Source organism: Myodes glareolus, chromosome X (genome assembly GCF_982192425.1).
Source record: "Myodes glareolus chromosome X, mMyoGla1.1, whole genome shotgun sequence".
Taxonomy (NCBI): domain Eukaryota; kingdom Metazoa; phylum Chordata; class Mammalia; order Rodentia; family Cricetidae; genus Myodes; species Myodes glareolus.
The window spans coordinates 104,372,002-104,379,872 of NC_142053.1; the positions used below are offsets into that span (position 1 = coordinate 104,372,002).

The window sequence follows — 7,871 nt, forward strand, 5'->3', positions numbered from 1 at the left end:
GAAGTAGAAAAAAATCCCACATTAGTGAATTAACAGAACATTTGAAAACTTCAGAACAAAAGAAGCAAACTCATATAAGAGAAGTAGAAGGCAGGAAATAATCAAATCGATAGCTGTAATCAACAAAATAGAAATATATAAAACAATACAAAGAATCAATGAGACAAAGAGTTGTTTCTTTATGAAAATCAACAAAATAGAACAACCTTTATCCAAACTAACCAAAAAGCAGAAAATGAATATCCAATTAACAAAATCAGCAATGAAAAGGATGATGTAACAACAGACCCAGAGGAAATACAGAGGATCATCAGGTCATATTTTGAAAACCTGTACATCACAAGATTGGAAAACTTAAAGCAGTGCTCGCTTTGGCAGCACATATACTAAAATTGGAATGATATACAGAAGATGAGCATGGCCCCTGTGCAAGGATGACACACAAATTTGTGAAGCATTCCATATTTTTCCGAATCCAAGAATACATCAAAAAAATAATCCATCATGGTCAAGTAGGCTTCATCTCAGAGATGCAGGGCTAGTTCAACATACAAAAATCAATCAATGTAATCCATTGTATGAATAAAATGAAAGAAAAAATATGATTGTTTAATTAGATGCTAAAAAAGCATTTGACAAAATTCAACACCCCTTTATGGTAAAGGTCTTGAAGAGATTAGGGGTACAGGGATCATATGTAAATATAATAAAAGCAATATACAGCCAACCAACATCTAATATCAAATTAAATGGAGAGAAACTCAAAGCCATTCCTCTAAAATCAGGAACAAGACAAGGGCGTCCACCCTTATCATATCTCTTCAACATAGTGCCTGAAGTTCTAGCAATAGCAATGAGACAACATAAGGAGATGAAGGGGATTTGAATCGAAAAGAAGAAGTCAAACTTCCGTTATTTGCAGATGATATGGTTGTGTACATCAGTGAGCACAGAAACTCTACCAAAGAACACCTACAGCTGATAAATACCTTCAGTGATGTCGCAGGATACAAGAACAAATTAAAAAAAAATCAGTAGCCCTTCTATACACAATGTAAAAGGAACAGCGGGCAGTGTCCCACCACCCAGCTCCCGACTAGTTTACACCCGAAAAAATTACATGGAAATTGTATCCATTTAAACACTACCTGGCCCATTAGTTCTAACCACTTATTGTCTAATTCTCACATCTTGATTAAACCATTTCTAATAATCTGTGTAGTACCATGAGGTGATGGCTTACTGGGAAAGATTCAGTATGTCTGACCTGGCAGATGGCTCCACAGTGTCTGCCTGACTCTGCTTCTTTCTCCCAGCATCCTGTTCTGTCTACTCTGCCTATCGAAGCTGCTGTCCTATCAAAAGTCAAAGCAGTTTCTTTATTAACCTAGGAAAGTAATACATAGACAGATGACCCTCCTACATCAACACAAAGGATAGAGAAGCAGAGAGGAAAATCAGAGAAACTTCACCTTTCACAATAGCCACAAATAGCATAAAGTATCTTGGGGTTACACTAACCAAGGAATGAAAGGTCTATTGACAAGAACTTTAAGGCTTTGAAGAAAGAAATTGAAGAGAACACAAGAAAATGGAAGGATCTCCCATGCTCTTGAATGGGTAGGATCAACATAGTAAAAATGGCAGTTCTACCAAAGGTAATCTATAAATTCAATGCAATCCCAATCAAAATCCCAACAAAATTCTTTACAGACCTTGAGGGAACAATAATCAACTTTATATGGAAAAACAAAAAAACCAGGATAGTCAAAACAATCCTAAACAATAAAAGAACTTCTGGAGGCATTACCATCCCTGACTTCAAACTCTATTACAGAGCTACAGTAATGAAACATCTTGGTATGGGCATAAAAACAGAGACATTCACCAATGGAATTGAATCCAAGACCTGAATATTAACTCACAAACCTATGAACACCTGATCTTTGACAAGGGAGCTAAAATTATACAATGGAAGAAAGAAAACATCTTCAACAAATGGTGCTGGCATAACTGGATATCAACCTGTAGAATAAAAATAGATCCATATCTATCACTATGCACAAAACTCAAGTCGAAATAGATTAAAGACCTCAATATAAATCCGACCACATTGAACCTGATAGAAGAGAAAGTGGGAATTAGACTCTAACACATGAGCACAGGAGACAACCTCCAACTTAGAAGCCCAGTAGCACAGACATCAAGAGCAACAGTGAATAAATGGGACCTCCTGAAACTGAGAAACTTTTGTAAAGCAATGGACACTGTCATTAAGACAAAAAGGCCTCCTATTGAATGGGAGAATATCTTCACCAATCCTGCATCAGACAAAGTTCTGATCTCCAAAATATATAAAGAATTCAAGAAACTGGACATGAAAATTCTAAATAACCCAATTAAGAAATGGGGTACTGAACTGAAAAGAGAATTCTTAGCAGATGAAGTTCGAATGGTCAAAAGACAGTTAAGGTCATGCTCAACCTCCTTAGCTATCAGGGAAATGCAAATCAATACAACTTTGAGATACCTATCATCTTACACCTGTCAGAATGGCTAAAATAATAAAAACACCAATGATAACCTATGCTGGAGAAGATGTGGAGCAACGGGAACTCTCACCCATTGCTGGTGGGAATGGAAACTTGTGCAGCCACTTTGGAAATCAGTGTGGCTGTTTCTCAGGAAACTGGGAATTAATCTACCTCAGTACCCAGCAATACCATTCTTGGGAATATTCCCAAAAGATGCCCAATCATACAACAAAAGCATTTGTTCAACAATGCTCATAGCAGCATTATTTGTAATTGTCAGATCTTGGAAACAACCTAGATGCCCCTCAATGGAAGAATGGATAAAGAAAGTATGGAATATATACACATAAGAGTAATACACAGCAGTAAAAATAATGACATTTTGAATTTTGCGTGCAAATGGATGGAAATAGAAAACACTATCCTGAGTGAGATAACCCAGACCCAAAAAGATGAATATAGTATGTGCTCATTCATTAGTGGACTCTAGCATAAACAAAAGGACATTAAGCTTATAGTTCACAGGCCTAGAGAAGCCAAATGACAAGATGAACCCAAAGAAAAACATATATAGATCCTCTTGGAAACTGGAAGCACACAAGATTGCCTGGCAAAAGTTGGAAGCATGGAGATGGAGGTGAGGGTGGGGAAAGGGGAAAGAGGGAGAGAGAAGGGAAAATCGAAAGACTGGACAGTGCTTGGGGGAGTGGGAGGGTGGAGATGGAGGAAGGACAGATATAGGAGCAAGAAAGAAGAAATCTGCATTAAGGGATCCATTTTAGGGTTGGCAAGAGGCTTGGTTCTAGAGGGGATCCCAGGTGTCCATGGTGATGTCCCCAGCTAGGTCCTTGGGCAGCAAAGTAGAGGGTGCCTGAACTGGCCTAACCCTGCTATCACACTGATGATTTTTTTGAAAGTAATTTTATTAAATTATAAAAGTTTCCATTTCCGCACCTCCTCCCACCACCCTCCCACTCCCCCCACTCCCTCTCCTCATCCCTCTCCATCCCTAAGAGCAGTCAGGGTTTCCTGCCCAGTGGGAAGTTCAAGTTCCTCCCCGCTCCCTCCAGGTCCAGGAAGGTGAGTATCCAAACAGACTGGATCCACAAAATCCAGTATATGCAGAGGAAGCAAGTCCCAGTGTCATTGTCAATGGCTTTTCAGAAAGACTCCTGGCCAGCCACGTTCAGAGAATCTGGTTGGATCGCGTCTTCGTTCAGTCCCAGTCCAACTGGCCTTGGTGAACTCTCATTAGATCCGTCCCCTTATATCAGTGACTGATCGCATCCCTCACAGTCCTTATTTCCTTTTTCATTTTCGTCATCCCTCTGCTCCTCATTTGGACCTTGGGGTGTTCAGTCCGGTGCTCCAATGTGGGTCTCCATCTGTATCGCCATCCATCTTCAGATGAAGGTTCCCTCTGGTCATGCCTTCTTTGCTCACGTTCTCTTTCCTTCTGCTTCTCGTTTGGACCTAGGGAGTTAAGTCCAGTGTTCCAATGTGGGTCTCTGTCTCTATCTCCATCCATCGCCAGATGAAGGTTCTATGGTGATAAGAAAAATATTCATCAGTATGGTTATGGGCCTAGGCCGTTGCAGGCACCCATTCTTCTGTCCAGAGAACAACCTGGGGATCTCTCCTTGGACCTGGGATCCCATTTATAATCAATTTTCCTGTAAACCCTAAAATGACTTCCTTAGTTGAAATATATTCTTCCCTGATCCCATATTCATCCTTCCTCCCTTCCCCCCATTCCAGTCCACCGAGCTTTCCCCATTCCTCCCCTACTCCCTTCTCTCTAACCCTTCCCCTTCCAACAACCCTCCCACCCCTCCATGCACCCGAGGTTACCTGGGACTCTTGTCTATTTCCAATCTCCAGGTGGATAGCTATATGATTTTCATCAGGTTCACCTTCTTATTTAGCTTCTGTAGGGTCACGAATAATAGATGCAAAGACCTTTAATTATGGTTAAAATCCACATATGAGTGAATACATACCATATTCCTCTTTTTGGGTCTGGGTTACCTCACTCAGTAAAGCGTTTTCAACTTCCATCCATTTGCATGCAAAATTCAAGATGTCATTGTTTTTTACTGCTGAGTGAAACTCTAATGTGTATATGTTCCACACCTTTTTTAACCATTCTTCTATTGAGGGGCACCTTTGTTGTTTCCAGGTTCTAGCTATTACAAATAGTGCTGCTATGAACATAGTTGAACAAATGCTTTTGTAGTATGTTAGGGCATCTCTTGGGTATATTCCCAAGAGTGGAATTGCTGGGTCTTGAGGGAGGTTGACTCCCAGTTTCCTGAGAAACCGCCACATTGATTTCCACAGTGGCTGCACAAGTTTGCATTCCCACCAACAATGGATGAGTGTCCCCTCACTCCACATTCTCTCCAGCATAGGCTATCACTGGTGTTTTTGAGTTTGGATATTCTGACAGGTGTAAGAAGATATCTCAAAGTTGTTTTGATTTGCATTTCCCTGATCACTAAGGAGGTTGAGCATGACATTAAGTGCCTTTTGGCTATTCGAAGTTCATCTGTTGTGAATTCTCTGTTCAGTTCAGTACCCCATTTTCTAATTGGGTTAATTAGAGTTTTAGTGTCTAGTCTCTTGAGTTCTTTGTATATTTTGGAGATCAGACCTTTGTCTGATGAGGGATTAGTGAAGATCTTCTCCCAGTCAGAAGGTAGCCTTTTTGTCTTACTGTCAGTGTCCTTTGCTTTGCAGAAGCTTCTCAGTTTCAGTAGGTCCCATTTATTCATTGTTTCTCTTATTGTTTGCGCTCCTGGGGTTCTGCTTAGTAAGTGGTCTCCTGTGCCTATATCTTGTAGACTACTTCCCACTTTCTCTTCTATCAGGTTCAAAGGGGTCATATTAATGTTGATGTCTTTAATCCATTTGAACATGAGTTTTGTGCATGGTGATAGATATGGATCTACTTTCATTCTTCTACAGGTTGACATCCAGTTATGCCAGAACCATTTGTTAAAGATGCTTTCCTTCTTCCATTGTATACCTTTAGCTCCCTTGTCGAAAATCAGGTGTTCATAGATTTGTGGATTAATATCCGAGTCTTCTATTTGATTCTATTGGTCGACTTCTCTGTTGTTATGCCAATACCAAGCTGTTTTCAATATTGTTGCTCTGTAATAGAGTTTGAAGTCAGGGATTGTAATGCCTCCAGAAGTTCCTTTATTGTATAAGATTGTTTTGGCTATCCTGGGTTTTTTGTTTTCCATATAAACTTGATTATTGTTCTCTCAAGGTCTGTGAAGAAGTTTGATGGTAATTGCATTGAATCTATAGATTGCTTTTGGTAGAATTGCCATTTTTACTATGTTGATTGTCCCAATCTAAGAGCAGGGGAGGTCTTTCCATTTTCTGGTATCCTCCTCAATTTCTTTCTTCAAGGACTTAAAGTTCTTGTCAAATAGGTCTTTCATTTCCTTAGTTCGAGTTACCCCAAGATATTTTATGCTATTTGTGGCTATCGTGAAAGGTGATGTTTCTCTGATTTCTCTCTCTGCTTTTTTATCCTTTTGTGTATAGGAAGGCAACCAATGTTTTTGGAGTTAATCCTGTATCCTGCCACATTACTAAAGGTGTTTATCAACTGTAGGAGTTCTTTGGTAGAGTTTTTAGGGTCGCTTATGTACACTATCATATCGTCTGCAAATAACGAAAGTTTAACTTCATCCTTTCCAATTTGAATCCCCTTGATCTCCTTATGTTGTCTTATTGCTATTGCTAAAACTTCAAGCACTATATTGAAGAGGTATGGAAAGAGTGGACAGCCTTGTCATGTTCTTGATTTTAGTGGAATGGCTTTGAGTTTCTCTCCGTTCAATTTGATGTTAGGTGTTGGCTTACTATATATTGCTTTTATTATATTTAGGTATGATCCTCATATACCCAGTCTCTCCAACACCTTTATCATAAAGGGGTGTTGAATTTTGTCAAATTCTTTTTCAGCATCCAATGAAATGATCATATGGTTTTTTTTCTTTCAGTTTATTTATATGATGGATTATATTGATATATTTGCTTATGTTGAACCAGCCCTGCATCTCTGGGATGAAGTTCACTTGATCATAATGGATAATTTTTGTAATGTATTTTTGGATTCGGTTTGCCAGTATTTTATTGAGTATTTTATCGTCATTGTTCATGAGTGAGATTGGTCTGTAATTCTCTTTCTTGGTTGTGTCTTTGTGTGGTTTTGGTATCAGGGTAACTGTAGCTTCATAAAAAGAGTTTGACAATGATTCTTCTGTTTCTATATTGTGAAATACAATAAGGAGTATAGGTATTAGCTCTTCCTGGAAGTTCTGGTAGAATTCTGCATTGAAACCATCTGGTCCTGGGCTTTTTTTGGTAGGGAGATTTTTGATAGCTGCTTCTAATTCTTCACGACTGACAGGTCTATTTAGATTGTTCACCTGGTCTTGGTTCAACTTTGGTATATGGTACTTATCTAAAAAATATCCGTTTCTTTAACAATTTCCAACTTTGTGGCATATAAACTTTCATAGTAAGATCTAATGATTCTCTGAATTTCCTCTGTGTCTGTCGTTATGTCCCCCTTTTCATTTCTGATCTTATTAATTTGCATGTTCTCTCTCTGGTGTTTGATTAATTTGGATAGGGATTTGTCAATCTTGTTCATTTTCTCTAAGAACCAGCCTTTTGATTCATTGATTCTTTGGATTGTTTTCTCTGTTTCTATTTTGTTAATTTCAGCCCTCAGTTTGATTATTTCCAGTCTTCTAGACCTCCTGGGTGAATCAGCTTCTTTTTTTCTAGGGCTTTCAAGTGTGCTGTTAAGTCTCCAATGTGTGCTTTCTCTGTTTTCTTTAATTGGGCACTTAGTGCTATGAACTTTCCTCTTAGCACTGCTATCATAGTGTCCCATAAGTTTGAGTATGTTGTGTCTTTATTTTCATTAAATTCAAGGAAGACTTTAATTTCTTTCTTTTTCTTCCTTGACCCAGGGGTGATTCAGCAATTGACTGTTCAACTTCCTTGATTTTGTTGGTTTCCTGGGGGAAGCACTGTTGTTGAATTCTAACTTTAATCCATGGTGGTCTGACAAGACACAGGTGGTTACTAATATTTTTTTTGTATCTGTGTTAGTTTGCTTTGTTACCAAGTATGTGGTCAATTTTCAAGAAGGTTCCATGAGCTGCAGAGAAGAAGGTATATTCTTTCCTATTGGGTGGAATGTTCTAAAGATGTCTGTTAAGTCCATTTGATGCAATACCTCCAATAATTCTATTATTTCTCTGTTAGGTTTCTGTCTGATTGACCTGTCCATTGGTGAGAGAG

The 7,871-nt window shown here is 38.8% G+C and overlaps 1 non-coding gene across 1 annotated transcript; it reads left to right on the forward strand.

The window, feature by feature from the left end:
- Window positions 1-362: 362 nt before the first annotated feature.
- On the forward strand, window positions 363-469 carry LOC125395894 (U6 spliceosomal RNA). Its single transcript, XR_007230678.1, has one exon. It is a non-coding gene; the product is annotated as a U6 spliceosomal RNA (small nuclear RNA).
- The last annotated feature ends 7,402 nt before the right edge of the window (window positions 470-7,871 follow it).